Source organism: Bubalus kerabau, chromosome 13, assembly GCF_029407905.1.
Source record: "Bubalus kerabau isolate K-KA32 ecotype Philippines breed swamp buffalo chromosome 13, PCC_UOA_SB_1v2, whole genome shotgun sequence".
Classification (NCBI taxonomy): Eukaryota; Metazoa; Chordata; class Mammalia; order Artiodactyla; family Bovidae; genus Bubalus; species Bubalus kerabau.
The window spans coordinates 2,463,793-2,483,169 of NC_073636.1; the positions used below are offsets into that span (position 1 = coordinate 2,463,793).

The following is a 19,377-nucleotide window of genomic DNA, read 5'->3' on the forward strand; positions in this document are numbered from 1 at the left end:
CGAGGCGAGCTTACGCCCCAGCATCTCGGGGACCGACGTCTGGGGCGGGGGCGGGGGTGGTTGCGTCCCTGGGTTGCACTTGGGGGAAGACTTTTTGGAACCACTTTATCTTTCGGTGCCTCAGTTTAAGACTCCGGGGCAGGGGGCGGGGTGGGAGGGAGAGAGAGGAATATTTGCTTTGGAAGATTGTTTCAAGGATTCCAGGAATAAAAACCGTTTAGGACAGTGCCTGAAGCATTGTAAGCTCCTGAGGTGTTTCTTAAACAAAATATAAACAAATAAACACCCCTACCCCCGCCAACAACTGTGGGTCGTCAGCTGTCGCCGGATCTGATCCCTCTCCGCTCTTTTAACCTCCTACCCCCGGCCCGGGCTCACGGCCCGTCTCCCTCCGGGATGCCCCCGACTCCTCACAGGTGCTGCTCGGGAGGCGCCACCCTGGGTGCCCCTCGACCCGGCACCAGGCCTGCCTGGCGGCGCCGGGAGCACCGGGGTCGACCGGGAAGACCCCGCAGAGTCCGCCGCGGGGCGGCTTCCCGGACGCCCCACCCACCGTTTCCGGGCGAAGCCCTCCACCCGGCCGGCCCCAGGCCCCCAGCGCAAGGGCGCCCCGCGCCCGCCGGCCCCCTCCCTGCCCCGCGGGATCGCGGCCGGCCCGGCCCCTGCCCACCCCCAGCCGGCCGGGCGCGCCGCACTGGGCATGCTCCGTAGCCCGGGCAGGTTGGGGCTGCGAGGCGACGGCTCGGGATCCGGAGCCGGGAGGCGAGGACGTAGAGGGAGACTCGGGGGCTGAGCCAGGAGAGAGCGGCTGGCCGCTAGGGGCGGCGGGGCCCGGGGCCGGGGCGCGCCGAGCCGGCGGACGGGCGCAGCAGGCCGGCACGGCCCGGCGGCTTGGCCGGGGGCGCCCGCTGAGACCCGGGCCCCTCATGGAGGTGAGGACCGCTCCGGGGAGGCAGGGGCAGGGGCGGGGGCGGGGCGGGCGAGGGGCGGGCTCGCCGGCCGGCGCGGTCCGGGGTGGAGGGACTGGTGACGCGGGGAGCAGCTAGTGAGCCGCACCGCACACAGGAGCTCACACACACACGCGCGCACCCCCGCGCGCGCACCCACTGGGTCTCCAGGCGGCGGCCGCGGCCGCATCTCCGGCAGCAGCTCCGGGCAAAGTGACAGGTAGGAGAAGGCTTTCCGAGTCCCGCCCGAGGATGCTCCCGCCCGCCTGGGCCCGCGGGGCTTGTTTGTTCCCGGCGGGTGCGTCCCGGACGCGCGCGCGCGCACCCAGATGCCCTGCCCCGGAGCCCGTGCGGTGCCGGCCGCCCGGAGCGCGCGAGAGCTGGGGGTCCGCGCGGCCGCCCCTCCCTCTGCAGTCATCGCTCGCTGGGTTTCCTTAGACTCTATCCAGACATTCGCTGCTTCTGGCTGGAAATAGCTCGGCTCGACGTGTATATGATTATTTCGGTTGGAAATAGTTGGCACGGTGCAACGCATGTAAATGTGTATGCGTGTGGCTCGCCTTACCTCTTCTGGGGAAATAATAGGTATGATTGACCATTTCCACTTAAAACAGCACTGATAGGGCGGCACTCCTTGGGGGCAGTGTTCCAGCTTCCTGAGATAATACAAAAGATGGAGACTAAAAGTGTCTTCAGAATTTTAAAGTTGCCTTTTTCTTAACTGATTAGACCCTACGTAGTACTGTTCTCCCTGTGGACTTTGTAGGCAGTTCTGCTACGGAAGTATGAAAATACTGAATCCTTCAGTTTCCCAGTGTGTTTCAGTGCAACTTTATCTAGAATCATAAAACTATCATTTTTTTTTTCTGGAGAAAAATGCAAATGCACATTATAGTTTCATAAATGTGCATGTGTTTGAGAGATGTCTGACTTTTTCTCTAAAACTTTTGAGGTGATTCTACTTCTTGTTCTAAAGCACATGTTTGAAATTTAATTTTGGCCAAAACATCCATGAAAGATCCTTGGATTTTTACTGAAAATGTGATACATGGTGGCCTGTAAATTAAGTTATGGGTGTATAGAGATAATCTAATAATTCTGTTTAATTATGTTTAAATAATTATTTCATTGGCGATAATGTCATTCAGACTTTAGCTGTATAATATCTAATACAGAGATAAAGTTTCCCCTTTAAAGAGAAATCAGATTCATAAACTGACCAGTAGAAGCAACTGGTGACTTTACCTGGGCAGTTAACTAAGTGTCTGAGGAACCGTGTTCTTCATAAAAAGTCATATTTTATCTGTATGTGTGTGTAAAATCTTAACTTTATCCATCTAGTTTTTTCGAGACTCTTTTCGAGACTCATAAATATTCAAAAATATATGCTTGAAGCAAGAACCGAATATTTTGTTTGCTTTAAACTTCAGTGGCCTAAGTTATTGAAATCGGGTAGAAGAACAAAAATTTATCTGGGCAGGGCCATGTGATTTAATCTGCCTTATCCGTGTTATGTAATCTAAAATGTTGTGTTTTGATAGGACAGTCTTGCATATTTTTCAGCTAGTATTTTAATCTATTATGTCATCTTCCTTTTGACGTTTAAAAAATGATGCCATCTTGGGAGAACACCTGTTTTCATAAAAATTCACTTTTTAAAGAGAATAACATTTGTTTTTGAATTGGCATTTTTATGGACATGAGACTTGCTGCTGTAAGTGCTAACCCTTTGCATGAAATGTATTGTAACATATGTGAAGGTACCTCATATTCGATTACGAATTACGTTTTCCTCTAATTGCATTATTACTCAACCATTCCAACTTAGTTTTGATTTAGCTTTGATGATATCACTACCTAGCTCTGAATTAATCAATGAAAATGCTATTCTACAAGTAACTGTCAAAACAAAATTTCCAAGACTCTATTTGATCACTAGGTATACATGAATATGTGTCAGGATAATGCTACCTTTATTTTGCAAATGCACACCCACACAGAGAGCTTTGTTCTAAAATACTCTTTTGCAAGTTTTATATTGGTGTGCCTGAACAATGTGATTGATGTTAAACTACTTCTGTGCCCTGGAATCTTAAGAAGCTGTGTTTTTGCCTTATGAGATGGTGAAACAGGAAAGTTTAAAAAATATTCAGGGTTACCAGAATGATTTTGCAGAAATGGATTTTTAAATCTGTATCACCTCTTTGAAATGTTTTATCCCCCAAGTGGGGATTTAGCCAGTATTTTGGCCCTCCTATTTTGTCTCTCTTAAAGAGCAAATCCAACACCTTTAGATTAGTGCGTACTGCTGATTTTAGCAACGTGGGACAGTTACATTTGGCAATCCAAATGAATATGGTATTTTCCTAGGATACTACCAAAATCCACTTTGGGGTTTTTATTAAGAATGGATACAATGACTGAAGCTTGACTAATATTCAGCTCTAACCCACCTTGCAAGTTAAAATTGAGGTATAATTGAGCTTTAGCACTGATATTTTCCTTGAACCCATCACATGGCATGCCAATTTGTGAAAAGATGTGATCAATAAGCCTGTTTCTGGGTTTAGCATCTGCATTTTCTTCCCCAAACTTTCAGGTGTAGCTGGCAAGCTTAAATTATCAAATTCATTCATTCTATTAATTATATCCGTGGACTTAAAAAAATATATACATTAGTAGTTAGGTGCCAAGGTTGTTTTTTGCTTTAAAAACCGTATGTTGTGAAGAAAATTTATCTTTGTGATCACAGTTCTTATGTAATATAGTCACAGGAAAGAAAGTTTATGTATTTTGCATATTCTCCACAAATGTCTTTAACAGTAAGCTCAAGTATTTAAGCTTATTGAGCAGATCATGACTCAGTTTTCTTTGTTTTTGACCAGTTGTAAAGTACGGATGAAACAACATGTTTATTAGCACGAATGGCACAGGTTTTTAGTAAGCTGTCGTCTATCACAGTGAGTCCTGTAAAACCAAGAACTTGTGTGTTTGATATGCAGAATGAGGTCAAGGACTAGTGGAGAAGCTTTAATGATCACAGTTGGTATTTCGTGTCCAGACTGACGTTTCTAAAATGGTTGCTTTTCCCCTTATAATGTGAACTTGTGGGCCTTTTCAGTGTCTGTCAGAAAGACTTACCTACCTATGAGAAAATCAATACCTGTCTTCATCGCCGAGTCTCCGTGGCTTTACTGTCTGTGAGGATACTGTCCAATTCTCAATACTGTCCACGCTGCATTTTTCTATTTCTCTGTACTATTCAGGAACTGTAATCGCCCTGTGTGGGCCTACCTTTCATTCCTTAATATTTATTTTTCTGTTTCATAGTTTCTCTTTCGATCAAGCCTTCTCCTTGAAAGTAGAACTACTTCCTCAAGGTGTAATATTACTTATCTAGTTGTGCCTGAGGATTGGAATATTTCCTGCCATATCAATAAACAAGGATGCCACAGTCCTCAGTGATTCCAGCTTCCAGGGCACTCAGGAAGAAGAATCCCTGTGATCAGTAGCCATTAGGCTGCAGTCACTCCCAATAGGGGAGCCCTGAGGAACTCAGGATGTGGAAAATACAGGATATTGGCCCCAGAAAGCCGAGACGCATATGAAAGGAATGATTTCAGTAAGTCCAGACTTACTTCTGAAGTAGACAATTGCTAAATTCCTTAACTTGAGATATCTGGTTTTCTTTCAGCTCAGTTCAGTTGCTCAGTCTTGTCTGACTCTTTACAACCCCATGGATTGCAGCATGCCAGGCTTCCCTGTCCTTTACCAACTCCCGGAATTTACTCAGACTCACGTCCATTGAGTTGGTGACGCCATCCAATCATCTCATCCTCTGCCATCCCCTTCTCCTCCTGCCTTCAGTCTTTCTCAGCATCAGGATCTTTTCCAATGAGTCAGTTCTTCACATCAGGTGGCCTAAGTATTGGAGTTTCAGCTTCAACATCAGTCCTTCCAATGAATATTTGGACTGATTTCCTTTAGGATTAACTGGTTGGATCTCCTTGCAGTCCAAGGGACTCTCAAGAGTCTTTTCCAACACCACAGTTCAAAAGCATCAATTCTTCAGCGCTCAGCTTTCTTTATAGTCCAACTCTCACATCCATACATGACTACTGGAAAAACCGTAGCTTCAACTAGATGGGCGTTAGTTGGCAAAGTAATGTCTCTGCTTTTTAATATGCTGTCTATGTTGGTCATGGCTTTTCTTCCAAGGAATTGACAAAAACACTTAAGATGCTGCTGTATCCCTGGCTTGAAGGGATAAATAAAAATTCCCACTGTATAAAAGAACTCTCAACTTTTAGGTTCTGATTGTTTTTTAAGTCAACACGTCTTATGTCAACTAAAAATTGAACAACTTGAGAGTTGCGAGTTAAGTTGTATTTGGGGCAAAGTGAGGACCGTAGGACGGGAGGCAGCACCTCAGATGCTCTGAGAGCCTGCCCCAAAGTGGCATTGAGGGAAGGTCATTATATAAGGTTCTGGTGAAGGGGGAGTTCCATACCATGAGGCACTCATTTTATAAAAAGTTTTTTTTGCTAGTCATGAGGATCTGATGTCACCATGAAGGGATTTAGTGATTCTCTAGAAACGAGGAGATTCAAGGATTGAGATCATAAAATCTGTTCCTAAGACCTCCTAAAGACCTATGCCACAGATTCCCTGGAGCACAGAGTGCCTCACTCCACCCTGAACTCCTCAGAGGCTGTAGAATGTCAGTAGCGATAGCAGCACAGGGGTCAATCTCCCTAGAGGCAGATGGTAAATCCCTTTGTTGTTCAGTCATTGGCAATACTCTTAGCAAGTGCCAATTTGAGTTGACACTTAGAATGATACAGATTTTGGCACATTCAGAAGCTGGGCTTCTGTAGCTCTTCAGATATATAAATGGGTTTACTTCACCCCAAGGAGAAGGTGAGTTGGGTGAAAATGCATCACTAAGTAGATGAGTGAGGAGTTTGAAGCCTGTTTGTAAAAATCACCCCATTTTGATCAGTTGAACAACTACGTCCCTCTCCCCCCGCCCACCCACCTAAATCCCACTTTCCAAAACTCTGGTTAGAAGCTCATCTCTTTGGATACTTTTCTGATGCTGAAGGTGTAAATCAAGTTCACAGGGTGGATGAAAGCAGTCTTGAGACTTTTTACGTATCAGCTGGGAGATTCTTATATTCCAGAGGATGAAGGGCCAGTAGAGGTTTTATTTTCTCTGTGTGAACTCCCATCTACTTTTTCTTTCCTTTTCTTTTTGGAATCAAAGTAGATGAAAGGGACATCAATCAGAAGATGATTTTCTCTGCACACCCTTTTGCCTACTGCCTGGAAAACCTGAGAAGGTTGTGTACCACATGACTGTAAGATAGTGTTATCTTATCCCCTTGAGTCTCCTTCAGGGCCTGGATCCTTTGAAATTTCACCTCTGGCCACCGAGCCACCCTGGGGGCATGCAGATCACTGCTTTATGATACATTGCCCTTCTTAAAGGTTCTTCTCCTCCTGAACAATTAGAGGAGGTTGTCGGCTCCCTGATGTGAACGAAGTAGCCATTTGCTCAAAACAGGAGGAAGACAGTCACTCAGGAAACTTAATTGTGAGCAGCTCCTCTGGAGAGAGCAGGTCACAGGCCGGTGGAGTCACACTTGGCATCTTGTTGTCTCTCCCAGGACTGGAGCTCTTCACTGCAGGACACCCTGTGATGGATGAGCTCGCAAATACATCTTTATTTTCACTTTCTTCCAGTTGACAGTTAAGGCAGCTATTGGAGCCTTCGATGAGTCTTGGCATTTAATGGCTTGAAAAGGAAGTACATACTATGTGAGCCTTTAAAATATTTTTTGATAAGTATGTGTGTGCTAAGTCACTTCAGTCATGTCCAACTCCTTGAGACCCCATGGACTGTAGCCTTCCAGGCTCCTGTGTCCATGGGATTCTCCAGACAAGAATATTGGAGTGTGTGGCCATGCCCTCCTCCAGGGACTCTTCCCCACCCAGGGATTGAACCCGCATCTTTTATGTCTCCTGCATTGGCAGGCAAGTTCTTTAGCACTAGCACCATCTGGGAAGCCCTTTGATAAATATACTTACAGGTAATTGTTTTCCTTTGTACTTCATTTACTTTCAACAGTGTGAAGTTTCTGTGACTTTAAAGTGTTGGAATCAGGTGGACCTGCGCTCAGATCCAGACTATGTATGACATGTGTGAACTCTGTGACACTTAGCGTTCACTCTGAGCCTCCGTGACCACGTCTGTAAATGAGGAGAATCGCTTACAGGGCAAAAGTACATGGCTGTGCAGCTTGGATGATGTTGGGTGTTGTGTTACTGCTGCTTTTGCTGCAACTGCTCTTGGTGCTTTTTCTGTTAACACTGCTAGTATTCCTCCTCACTCCCGCATTCTCCTCCTCCACTGGGGCAAATGCCAGTGACTTATCCATGCAAAGCAGGCTGTGCCAGTTCATATAAAACTTCTGGAAAGGGACACTCGTCCTGCCCCGTCTGCTAGTGAGGAAGTTCGGGTCACCTTTTAGGGCCACTGTGTGAATGCCAAGTCCTCCTCTGGGTTTACCTAATCCCGCCACTGCAGTTGGACAGAGGGGCCTCACAGTAACTCAGCCCTAACCTCCTTGACGTTCTGTGACCTGCGGGCTATGAAATAGAACTCTGTGAGCAGGACGCGACCCCCAGGGCATCTGCGTCTCCCAGCCAGGCTTTGAAGAAAGACTATGAAGCCAGTGAGGCCTGGGAGGAGCGAGGCATCCACCACGATAATCTGGAGATCTGTGGGGTTTAGGGGGCGTGTGTGACTTTTGCTTGCCCATGGGCTTCAGCGTCAGGAACACTGATGGCAACAGTAACAAAACCACAGATGTTGACTGAACACTAAAAATGTGCCGCTTAAAAAAAATAAAATGCTTTATTGAATTTGTTACAATATTGTTTCTGTTTTGTTTTCTTGGCCTTTTGGCTGCCAGGCAGGTGGACTCTTACTTAGCTCCCTAACCAGGGATCAAGCCCGCATGCCCTGCATTAGAAGGCGAAGTGTTGATTGCTGGATCACCAGGAAAGTCCCCAAATATGCCACTTAATTTAACCCTCCCCACAGCTTTTTATGGAAGCTCCTAAAAGTATCTGTTTTACATGTGGGGAAAGTGAAGCTGAGAGTTATTCACTTCAGGGAGTTAGAGATGAGAAGTCAAACCCAGGCAGACTGACACCAGAACTCAAACTTCTAACTGCTGTGCTATGTTACCTGCCATGCAAGTACATGTGGCTGAAAGGTTTGCTACAATAACAAATTTTGTGAACACTATTTTAAGGGACCAGGTTGAGGTATGACAGAAGCTTCTGGCAACCCTGCTGTGACTGTGACCGTGGAATTGAAATAGGAAGTTGATATATGGGCTGGAAATCTGAGAGGGATGTTACCAAATGCTGCTGTAGGGTAGCCTAAAAGTTAAATTAGTTTTCTGAAGGACCAGCTTTTCCTGGGTGAGGTTCCTCAGGTTTCAAGCAGATGTGACCCACTCTGATTCCTTTGAGGGCCAGGTGAGCATCATGGGGCTGCCCGGGGTAAGCTTACGCTCTTAGACGGTGCTGGTGGGGTACATGTGTATCAGGAGCTCTGTCCTGGCCTTCCCTGGGGGGCAGGTCTTCAGATTTCTGCCAGGCAGGTATGGGGCTCATGGTTGCCAGCACCTCTCTGTTTTCAGGGGAAGCATGAAATCCAGATTTCTTTTAAGCCTGAAATATAATTATAAAACCTTTAGAAATAATTAAAGTAAAAATAAACATGTCAGCTTGTAGGGTGGCCAAACAAAACTAGAAATTAAACCATCGTATGATCCAGGGAAAACCACTAGACCATTCAGGTATGAAAGTGAAAATGAAAGTGAAATCGCTCAGTCGTGTCCAACACTTTGTGACCCCATGGACTGTAGCCTACCAGGCTCCTCTGTCCATGGGATTTTCCAGGCAATAGTACTGGAGTGGATTGCCATTTCCTTGTCCGGGGGATCTTCCCAACCCAGGGATCGAACCCTGGTCTCCCGTGTTGTAGACAGACGCTTTACCGTCTGAGCCACCAGGGAAGCCATTCAGGTATGACCTAAATCAAATCCCTTACAATTATACAGGGGAAGTGAAAAATAGATTCAAGGGATTAGATCTGATAGAGTGCCTGAAGAACTGTGGATGGAGGTTCGTAACAGTGTACAGGAGGCGGTGATCAAGACCATCCCCAAGAAAAAGAAATGCAAAAAGGCAAAATGGCTGTCTGAGCTCCCACTTCCAGCCTTTTGTCAGCCCTGTGAACTAGAGTCTTTATTAAGTGAGCATGGTTCCTTCTTTATTTGTGCTTTTCCCCCATGATTGAATTTCTTACAAAGGTGGTTATAGCCATTTATTTCTAGTGGACATTCGTTTTGGATTCTGAATTTCTTCCGTGTTTTTCCCCTTGCTCATTTTTCTAAGATGTTAGTAAGTCTTCAGGGTTGTGGGAGGCAGGACATGACTTTCCTTCCTACTTCATGGGGCTCCTTGAAAATAAGAACCATTTAGTGCAGAAGTGGGGACTTCATCCATGGGGACAAGGAGGTCTCTTGCCTGCATCACTGATCTGAACTCTAACCAGTCACAAACATGTCTGCCTGCTGTTGGGTGGTGTTGGGTTTGTCCTGGATGCGCAGAATGAAGACCTGTTTCTGCACGTCACAGAATTTCAACATGCAATCTACTTAATAGCTCTCCTCTTCCTTTTGGGTCTTAAAGGAGGAATTCCATTGGATCAGATGAGAAGGAAGTTCTTTGAACTAGGACATCTGCTCATGCGCCATCACTGGATCGATCACTGAAGCCCCCCTTAGAATTTCTGTTAATTTTTGGTTTTCATTGGCTTTTAAAATGATGGATGTGATACATTAACATGTTCCAATTGAAGTGATATTGCAGAAAGGAAATGCAGAAACAAAATATAAAATACCCTCTCCCACCTATACACATACCCAGATATAACCATCAGCAGCAGCTTAGAGCATCTCCTCTCCTTTTTCTGTGCATATATATATATATATATATATATATATATACTGCTACTGCTAAGTCACTTCAGTCGTGTCCGACTCTGTGTGACCCCATAGACGGCAGCCCACCAGGCTCCCCCGTCCCTGGGATTCTCCAGGCAAGAACATTGGAGTGGGTTGCCATTTCCTTCTCCAATGCATGAAAGTGAAAAGTGAAAGTGAAGTCGCTCAGTCGTGTCCCCGACCCTCAGCGACCACATGGACTGCAGCCCTCCAGGCTCCTCCGTCCATGGGATTTTCCAGGCAAGAGTACTGGAGTGGGGTGCCACTGCCTTCTCCATATAAGTATATACACATGCTTTTAAACTGGATCATGATGTGTAAGTTTTTCTACAACTTGCTTACTTGCCACTTAAGTGTTCATTGTGGTGATCGTTTCATATCAGTATACTAGTTTTATTTTTTCTTTCTAACATTACATAAATTCTGGTAGTACCATCAATGAACTATGGAAGTACCATGTTTTATGTAACCATTCTCCTGTTCTCACTGTTGCAAACTGAAAAAATGAAGATCTTTGTGCCTATGTCTTCATGCACACGTGCTAGAATTTCTTGTCGGTTGTTGCTGTTGAGTCACTAAGTCTTTGGCCCAAAGGGTGTGCATGTTTACATTTTGAGAGTGCACTGTTGCATTGCCTTTAAGGAAGGTCCCCATGAAATTTCTATCTTGTGTCCCCTCATATTATGAATATGGTCTTTAACTAAAGCAATATCATTTCATTGCTTTAGTAGTTCAGTCAGACCTCAGTTATATACAGTATACCAGGAAAGGACTTTAGAAGTAGTCTATGTCCTTAAATTTCTTGAAAATATAATAATCAAAAAAGAATTTACCAATTCATAGGTCAATTTAAAGACTTCTCTGGGGGCTCACTGGTACAGTATCTGTCTGCCAGTGCAGGAGATGCAGGTTCAATCCCTGGATCAAGAAGGTCCCCTCGAGAAGGGAAATGGCAATCTATTCCAGCATTCTTGCCTGGGAAATCCTTGGACAGAGAAGCCCAGTGGGCTACAGTCCATGGGATCACAAAAGAGTCAGATACGATTTAGGGACTTCAACAATTGGTGGCTCAGCGGTAAAGAATCTGCCTTCAGTACAGGAGACATGGGTTCAATTCCTGGGTTGGGAATATCCTCTGGAGAAGGAAATGGCAATTCACTACAGTATTCTTGCCTGTTTAGCAACTAAACAACAGCAACAAGCAGCCAATTTAAAAACTTGTTAGTAAAGAGAAAGCTTGAGTAGAATCTGAGTTGAAAATCTATGTTCTGATCAATTTGATTAGCTGTAAAACTTTAGATTCTTCAGACCCAGGACGTATCATAAACACCCTTGAATGTACATTAAAAAAACTGAGATACTGCACAGCCAGCAAAGATTGATATTGACTTGGGAAAATCAAATTAATTTCATGGCTAAAAATTCTATCCAGGTGTATTTATATCTTTAGACTTTCAAATACTTAATTATTTAAGAATATTTTTTACCTTCTACTTTCTAATTCTAGAATTACAAGATTCAGAGATAAATCTATTTTATTGAGTTTTATTATTTAATAGATACCTGAACTTAATTTCCATGGTATTTGGAAATAATATATAGACAGAGGACCATATAAGTTAAAAGCTACACTGCATTTTTATTTAGAGAGAGATTGGAAAAAATACAGAAAATCTAGGTCACTGATTCTCAAGTTTTTTGAGAAGTTTTAACTTCAGTAATTATAGTTGTTTTCAATGCTATGAAGTGAATTATCTGTTGATATTTAGAATTTTATGACATCCCTTAAAAGATTGGAATCATCCTCAAGTATCATATTATCAGGGTAAGTAAATCTTGATGTAGATAAATAGCAGGAAATGAAATTATTGGGGTTTTTTTTGTCTGTTTCTCCAGATACCCATTTTTAAGAAAAATTCTGGTGAGGTTGGCAATGACATTGGGATTCTGATTGCATGCTTTCTGCGTGTTTATTTTTATAGCATGCAATGAATTGTAGAAACATGGTAGGATTCAATTATATTTCCTTGGCATTAAAACCTTGGGTGTTCAGGAATGTCTGTACTAGATTTTGCTTCTGGAAATGTTACAGCATTTTAAGTTCACAGGCGATTTCCTTTAATAGTACCTGTGGCAGTCACAGTGGAGGGCCCCTCCTGGCCCCTCTTCACCTTGTGTCATTCAGGGCCTGCTGGGGAACAGATGGAACGTGTGGACTGGGTCCTTTGAGAAAGGCTTTGTAAGGGTATGGAAAACCCGTGCCTTTAGAAGGTGTGGGCAGGTGTAGGGAACACAGCCACACCAGAGTGAGAGCCACAGAGGGACTTAGCACTGTGGGGAGCTTGCCTGCTCCAAGTGAAGGGCAAGAGGGACTGTTCTCCAGGAGCTGCGTCCTGCGGTAGAGGACCTGTCATGTCCCTGCAGGGAGAAGGCGGGGGAATAAATGCCTGCATCACTCTCCTCCTGCCCTCGGACCTCCGGCTGGAGCATTCCATCAGCCGGCTGGCTGGTGCAGATGGACCCCAGAGGGCAAGAGGGGAGAGACGGGTGACAAGGAAGGCCAGTGGTCTGGGCAGGCAGGCTGCACCTTCTACACACCTGCTCGTCTGGAGGTTCGGCCAGGTTGGAAGGCCCATGGTCTGGCTTTGTGGCCAAAGAAAAGAAAACCAGCCACAATGACTAGATTTAAATAGAAGTCAGGAACGTTCTGAAACGTCACATGGCAGATACCACTAAGATACACGGTGGGCCTTAGAGTAACAGTTAAAAATAGCATTTTTTTTTTTTTTTTAAAGTTCATTTGGAATGGCTTGTGTTTCTTGGGAAATGAGCACAATGGGAAACTTTATGTGTTTATCTGAAAAGTGTCTGAAAAGTGTAGGCTATAGGCAGGAGACACAGAAGGGATTCATGAAGTCCACAAATAACATGGAGTTGGATACCTAAGATGTAATTCCTTTGCTTTTAATATTTTATGAAAATATTTTATCTAAAAATGTCAGGTACCTGGGGAAAAAGACGAGAAGGAAATTAAGGTTATTAACAGTAATTTTCCTTCAAAGAAGTCAATTTAACTGAATCATTAGCATCACCGAGGAGCAACGAACAAGCTGTATTTTCCCATTTGTTCAGCGTGGCCGTAAGACTCTGAGACTTCAGGCTCATTTGTTCCCTCATTTTCTTGGAACTGTTGTCTGAAAAGGTGAAGACGGCTCTGGGCTGTGTTAGTTTGTGTATTTGTCCTCAATGAACAAGCAGTGAATTGATTAGAATCATAAAATCCGAGTGCTAGAAGGAATGTCAGGTTCACTTCTGCTTCCCTCCATGTGTGATGGTGTGAGAAACCAAGTCAGTAGCTTCCAGCAGCTGCTGGTTTGCAAATTCCCTGCTTGGTGACTCTGCGGAAGGCACATCCCTTCACTCTGGAGAAACTGCACTAGATGAGTTTCTCTTTGCTTTACCTTGTAGACTCCTCAAGTCCCAATTTCCGGGCCTTGCTTGGCCATGTATTAGAGGCAGGTCTTCTTGATCATCTCTCCCACCACCCCCTGCCCTTAAAATGGTCTTCTCTGGAGCTCTCTGCATTGCTCTCGACTCTTATCACTGTACAGACTCTTTCTGTATGCGATAACTCATCCACTTTTACTTTTTCTTTTTTACAACCAGTTATTCACTATGCTATGCTATGCTAAGTCACTTCAGTCATGTCCGACTCTGTGCGACCCCATAGATGGCAGCCCACCAGGCTCCCCCGTCCCTGGGATTCTCCAGGCAAGAACACTGGAGTGGGTTGCCATGTCCTTCTCCAATGCATGAAAGTGAAAAGTGAAAGGGAAGTCGCTCAGTTGTGTCCGACTCTTAGCGACCCCATGGATTGTAGCCTAACAGGCTCCTCCGTCCATGGGATTTTCCAAGCAAGTGTACTGGAGTGGGGTGCCATTGCCTTCTCCGAGTTATTCACTAATGACTCCCATGTCCCTGACTTCTTGTCTGAGCTCCACTTATATCCCATTGTCTGCTGGAGATCTTGACGTTGAAGTCTTGTGGCTGCTTTCACATCAGTGTGCCCCAAACAGAAGTCCTCAACTTCACTCCAGACTTACACCTCATCTCAAGTTCTGAATCTTTGTGAGACCAGCAGGTGCCAGTCATTTGAGACGATCATTTCTGCCCACTCCTCCATTCCTATTGACGCTGCCTAAGTTTATATCCTGAGTGTTCATGCTTAGTTGTTCCAATAACCCTTTAATCAGGTTCCCTATTGCCCTCTCTCATATTCATTCAATCTTTCATGTTTTCTATTAGCTATTAAATGAGTATCACATACTGTTACAGCGTCTGGAGGAAGGCATGGCAGCCCACTCCAGTGTTCTTGCCTGGAGAATCCCCGTGGACAGAGGAGTCTGGTGGGCTACAGTCCATAGGGTCGCATAGAGTCAGCCACCACTGAAGCAACTTAGCATGCACGCACGCACTGTAACAGTGCATGAGTTGCAGCTCCTGCCCTCCAGGGTTTGCAGTTCACTGGAAGAGAGACAAATAAATAGCTACTTTATAAGTTTATATTTTTGCCCCTTTACTCCACTCTCTGTACTCAGCTAAAGTCATTCGCACACAGTAAATCTTATTATAGGATTACTTCTAAAATGCTTTAACAGTACTCGATTGCTTTCAGGACTTAACTTTATTTCCCTAATTTGCCAAACACAAGCCATCCATAACTAAACCTCTGCAGTGAAATTTAAGACTTTTATTTGGGTCAATATACTGAGCTAGATTAAGATCCCAAGAACGTGAAGTCTTTGGCCTCGGTGTTTGTGCTCACGTTACAGTTAAACCCCTTCCTTCAACTGGTGAATTCTACAGGCCTTTACAGACCTCGCAAGGTTGCCATCTCCTCTGCAAAGCGTTCCTTGATTTCAGCTCTAGGTCCAGGGCCCCGTCCTCAGTCCTCCTGCTGAATGGTTTGCACATTTTAGCCACAGCAAGACTTTTCTTGAGGAAGGGAAGAATCTTGTGTATTAGAAACTAAATCAGAGACTCTTCAGTGAATGAATAACAAAATGCTATTATTGCAAAGTCTGCAGATTGGACAGGGTTAGGAAAGCCATCTGATGAATAAGCAGAAGAGGTGCCACATTTAATAAATTGAAGTTTTCTGCAGACTTATTATAGAAGGTAAGCACATTCCATTATTGTTTACACTGGTTGCTGAGAAATAGGACAACAATTCATTTGGAAAGATGATCAGTAACTTGAAAAGTCTACATCCGTGATTTCTGCTAACAGATTTGGATATTTTAATTTCTTGGTATACTAGAACCAGAGGAGACATTTCACTGAAGATAGTTTATCACTTATTCCTGATGGGTATAAACTATAGTTTGTTCATTTTATGTTCATTTTATAGTTGGTTCAAGTTATGCTTATAGTGTGTTAGACCATGAATCAGAAAAGTTTCCTTATTTCAAACTTCGCTGGAAATTTTGAGGAAAAAAACATTTATTTAATCAAATTATTTTTATAAAGTGGGACTCTTGGTAATCTTAAATGCTTTATATTTATTATAGCACTTTATTATCCAAATGACCTGTGAATGTATTAGTGCCAAAGAGAGAAAGCCAGAGAGCATTACTGAATTGAAGGAAAATATCCTGCTGAATGTTGTTTTTAGGAGAGCGTCTTCCAAAGTTCCCAAATCAGGAGGGAACTTTTTATTCAGGACATTGGGGTTTTTTTGTTTGTTTTTTTTTTCTGTATTTTAAAAAGAAATTTGGCGGCACTGTGTGGCATATGGGATGTGAGTTCCCCGATCAGGGGTCACACCTGCACCCCCTGCACTGGAAGGGCGGAGTCTTAACCACTGCACCACCAGGGAGGCCCCAGGACTTCAGTTGGGATCTGACCAAAAGTGAGACTTGGACACTTTTCCCCCTTCCTTGAGGAGGAGAGTCATCCCCCACTCCCCAAGCCTGTGGTGTCAGTAGTATTTGTGAGGTTTCTTCTTCACAATTGACATCTTTTTATGATTTAGCAAATCTGTCTTACTTGGTGTTGAAAACTGCTGGCTAAGCATGTTAATCATTGTGTGTGTGTGTTAGTTACCCAGTCGTGTCCGACTCTCTGCAACCCCATAGACCACAGCCCACCAGGCCCCTCCGTCCATGGCATTCTCCAGGGAAGAACACCGGAGTGGGCTGCCACTTTCTATAGTTCCTCCAAAAGGAACTATAGAAATAAAGAAAGTGAAGTCGCTCAGTTGTGTCCAACTCTTTGCAACCCCATGGACTGTAGCCTACCAGGCTCCCCCATCCATGGAATTTTCCATGCAAGAGTGCTGGAGTGGGTTGCCATTTCCTTCTCCAATGCTGCTGCTAAGTTGCTTCAGTCATGTCCAACTCTATGCGACGCCACAGACGGCAGCCCACCAGGCTCCCCCATCCCTGCGATTCTCCAAGCAAGAACGCTGGAGTGGGTTGCCATTTCCTTCTCCAGCGCATGAAAGTGAAAAGTGAAAGCGAAGTCGTTCAGTCATGTCCGACTCTTCGCGACCCCATGGACTGCAGCCTACCAGGCTCCTTAGTCCATGGGATTTTCCAGGCAAGAGTACTGGAGTGGGGTGCCATTGCCTTCTCCGACTCCAATGTTAATCATTATATATATGATTATTCAAATTTACATGAAGAACAACACTTAGAAGGATGGTAGTTTAGCGATTGCAGCTGCTGGGAGAAATTTTCACGATAGCTGTTTGGAAGTACAGACAGTATTTCCTTTTATTTAGAGTCTTTTTGGACCTGTGAGGCCCTCCGAGAACCTTAAGTCTGGCCTCATTCTGTCCATTTTTCATTCCCTTTGAAACAGTTTCAAAGTAACTGGGTAAAGTTCCTCTCTTATCTGTCACAAGAAACACACCAGAAATTTCTTGTGCAGCTACCAGAGGAAAAGAAAGAAATTTAAAAGCTCAGATGATTTGGGTATTAATACCTATCCTGAAAGTTAGTGACTCTGCTTGAACCAAATTCTGCTGTACCATTCTGTCACATGTTAGTTTTTATTTTCTCAGCTTGAATTTGTAAATGCAACAGACCAACAGGTTTTACATCAAGAGTGACAAGCAGAAGGAACCCACTCCTCAATTCAGAGCAGTAAATGTATTTTTAAAACCTCTGAAAATGTTCTACTTTTTCCCCAAACCAAACCTCTCCCAGCTTTCTTAAAAAGCTTAAAATTGAAATATATTTATACCAATTAGTGATACCAAGGGAACATTTCATGCATAGATGGACACAATAAAGGACAGAAATGGTATGGACCTAACAGAAGCAGAAGATATTAAGAAGTCGTGACAAGAATACACAGAAGAACTATTCAAAAAAGATCTTCATGACCCAGATAACCATGATGGTGTGATCACTTGCCTAGAGCCAGACATCCTGGAAGGTGAAGTCAAGTGGGCCTTAGGAAGCATCACTATGAACAAAGCTAGAAGAGGTGATGGAATTCCACTTGAGCTATTTCAAATCCTAACAGATGATGCTGTGAAAGTGCGGTACTCAGTATGCCAGCAAATTTGGAAAACTCAGTAGTGGCCACAGGACTGGAAAAGGTCAGTCTTCATTCCAATCCCAAAGAAAGGCTATGCCAAAGAATGTTCAAACTACCACACAATTGCACTCATCTCACATGCTAGCAAAGTAATGCTCAAAATTCTCCAACCGAGGCTTCAACAGTACATGAACCACGAACTTCCAGATATTCAAGCTGGATTTAGAAAAGGCAGAGGAACCAGAGATCAAATTGCCAACATCTGTTGGATGATCGAAAAAGCTTCTGCTTTATTGACAATGCCAAAGCCCTTGACTGTGTGGATCACAACAAACTGTGGAAAATTCTTCAAGAGATGGGAATACCAGACCACCTGACCTGCCTCCTGACAAATCTATATGCAGGTCAAGAAACAACAGTTAAAACTAGACATGGAACAACAGGCTGGTTCCAAATCGGGAAAGGAGTATGTCAAGGTTGTATATTGTCACCCTGCTTATTTAACTTATATGCAGAGTATATCATGTGAAATTCCGGGCTGGATGAAGCACAAGCTGAAATCAAAATTGCCAGGAGAAATATCAAAACCTCAGAAACGCAGATGATACTACCCTTATGACAGAAAGCAAAGAAGAACTAAAGAGCCTCTTGATGAAAGTGAAAGAGGAGAGTGAAAAAGTTGGCTTAAAGCTCGACATTCAGAAAACTAAGATCATGGCATCTGGTCCAATCAATTCATGGAAAATAGATGGGGAAACAATGGAAACAGTGACAGACTTTATTTTTCTGGGCTCCAAAATCACTGCAGATGGTGACTGCAGCCATGAAATTAAAAGATTCTTGTTCCTTGGAAGAAAAGGTATGACCAACCTAGACAGCATATTGAAAAGCAGAGACATTACTTTGCCAACAAAGGTCTGTCTAGTTAAAGCTGTGGTTTTTCGAGTTGTCATATATGGATGTGAGAGTTGGAGTATAAGGAAAGCTGAACGCCAAAGAATTGATGCTTTTGAACTGTGGTGTTGGAGAAGACTCTTGTGAGTCCCTTGGACTGCAAGGAGATCCAACCAGTCCATCCTAAAGGAGATCAGTCCTGAATATTCATTGGAAGAACTGGTGCTGAAGCTGAAACTCCAATACTTTGGCCACCTGATGTGAAGAACTGACTCAGTGGAAAAGACGCTGATGCTGGGAAAGATTGAAGGCAGGAGAAGATGGGGATGACAGAGGATGAGATGGTTGGATGGCATCACCAACTCGATCGACCTGAGTTTGAACAAGCTCCGGGAGGTGGTGATGGACAGAGAGGCCTGGCATGCTGCAGTCCATGGGGTTGCAAAGAGTCGGACATAACTGAACGACTGAACTGACCGTTATATATTTTGATGTTATAATGTATACCTGACTTTTATCTAGTATTTGCATGCAAGTCTGAAATATTCTGATACTAAAAGGCTTTAGTAAAACTATACTCCCTTGTCCAGTCTACACTCCTGTTACCCCACACCAATCCCAGTAGAAACCATTTCTAACTTTTATGCTGTTTTTACTAGTAGTTATTGACATTTTTATAGGATTGTAGTGCTCTTTTTTCATCTACTTTAAAGATTTTCTAAACACCTTGTGTTATAGGAGTTAAGGTGTGTCATCATACAAACACACACACACACACACACGAACACACAACTTCATTTTCCTTCTTCATCCCCTCCATATAAGGCTCTCCCAGCTTTGTTGGAAAGGGGAAGGCATAAATTCCCTGGAAGGTATACCTCACTGCTAAATAGGTTTCTGGT

At 44.0% G+C, this 19,377-nt stretch overlaps 1 protein-coding gene across 7 annotated transcripts in view; it reads left to right on the forward strand.

Annotated features, from left to right (window-relative positions):
- Positions 1 to 557: 557 nt before the first annotated feature.
- PLCB4 (phospholipase C beta 4) overlaps positions 558 to 19,377 on the forward strand; it is a 473,260-nt gene continuing 454,440 nt past the window's right edge. For 4 of the 7 annotated variants that reach the window (XM_055543373.1, XM_055543368.1, XM_055543378.1 and 1 more), the window contains exon 1: positions 1,013 to 1,167. The gene's annotated coding sequence lies outside the window, so the exon portion shown is untranslated. The other 3 variants (XM_055543369.1, XM_055543377.1, XM_055543372.1) reach the window with 2 other exon arrangements.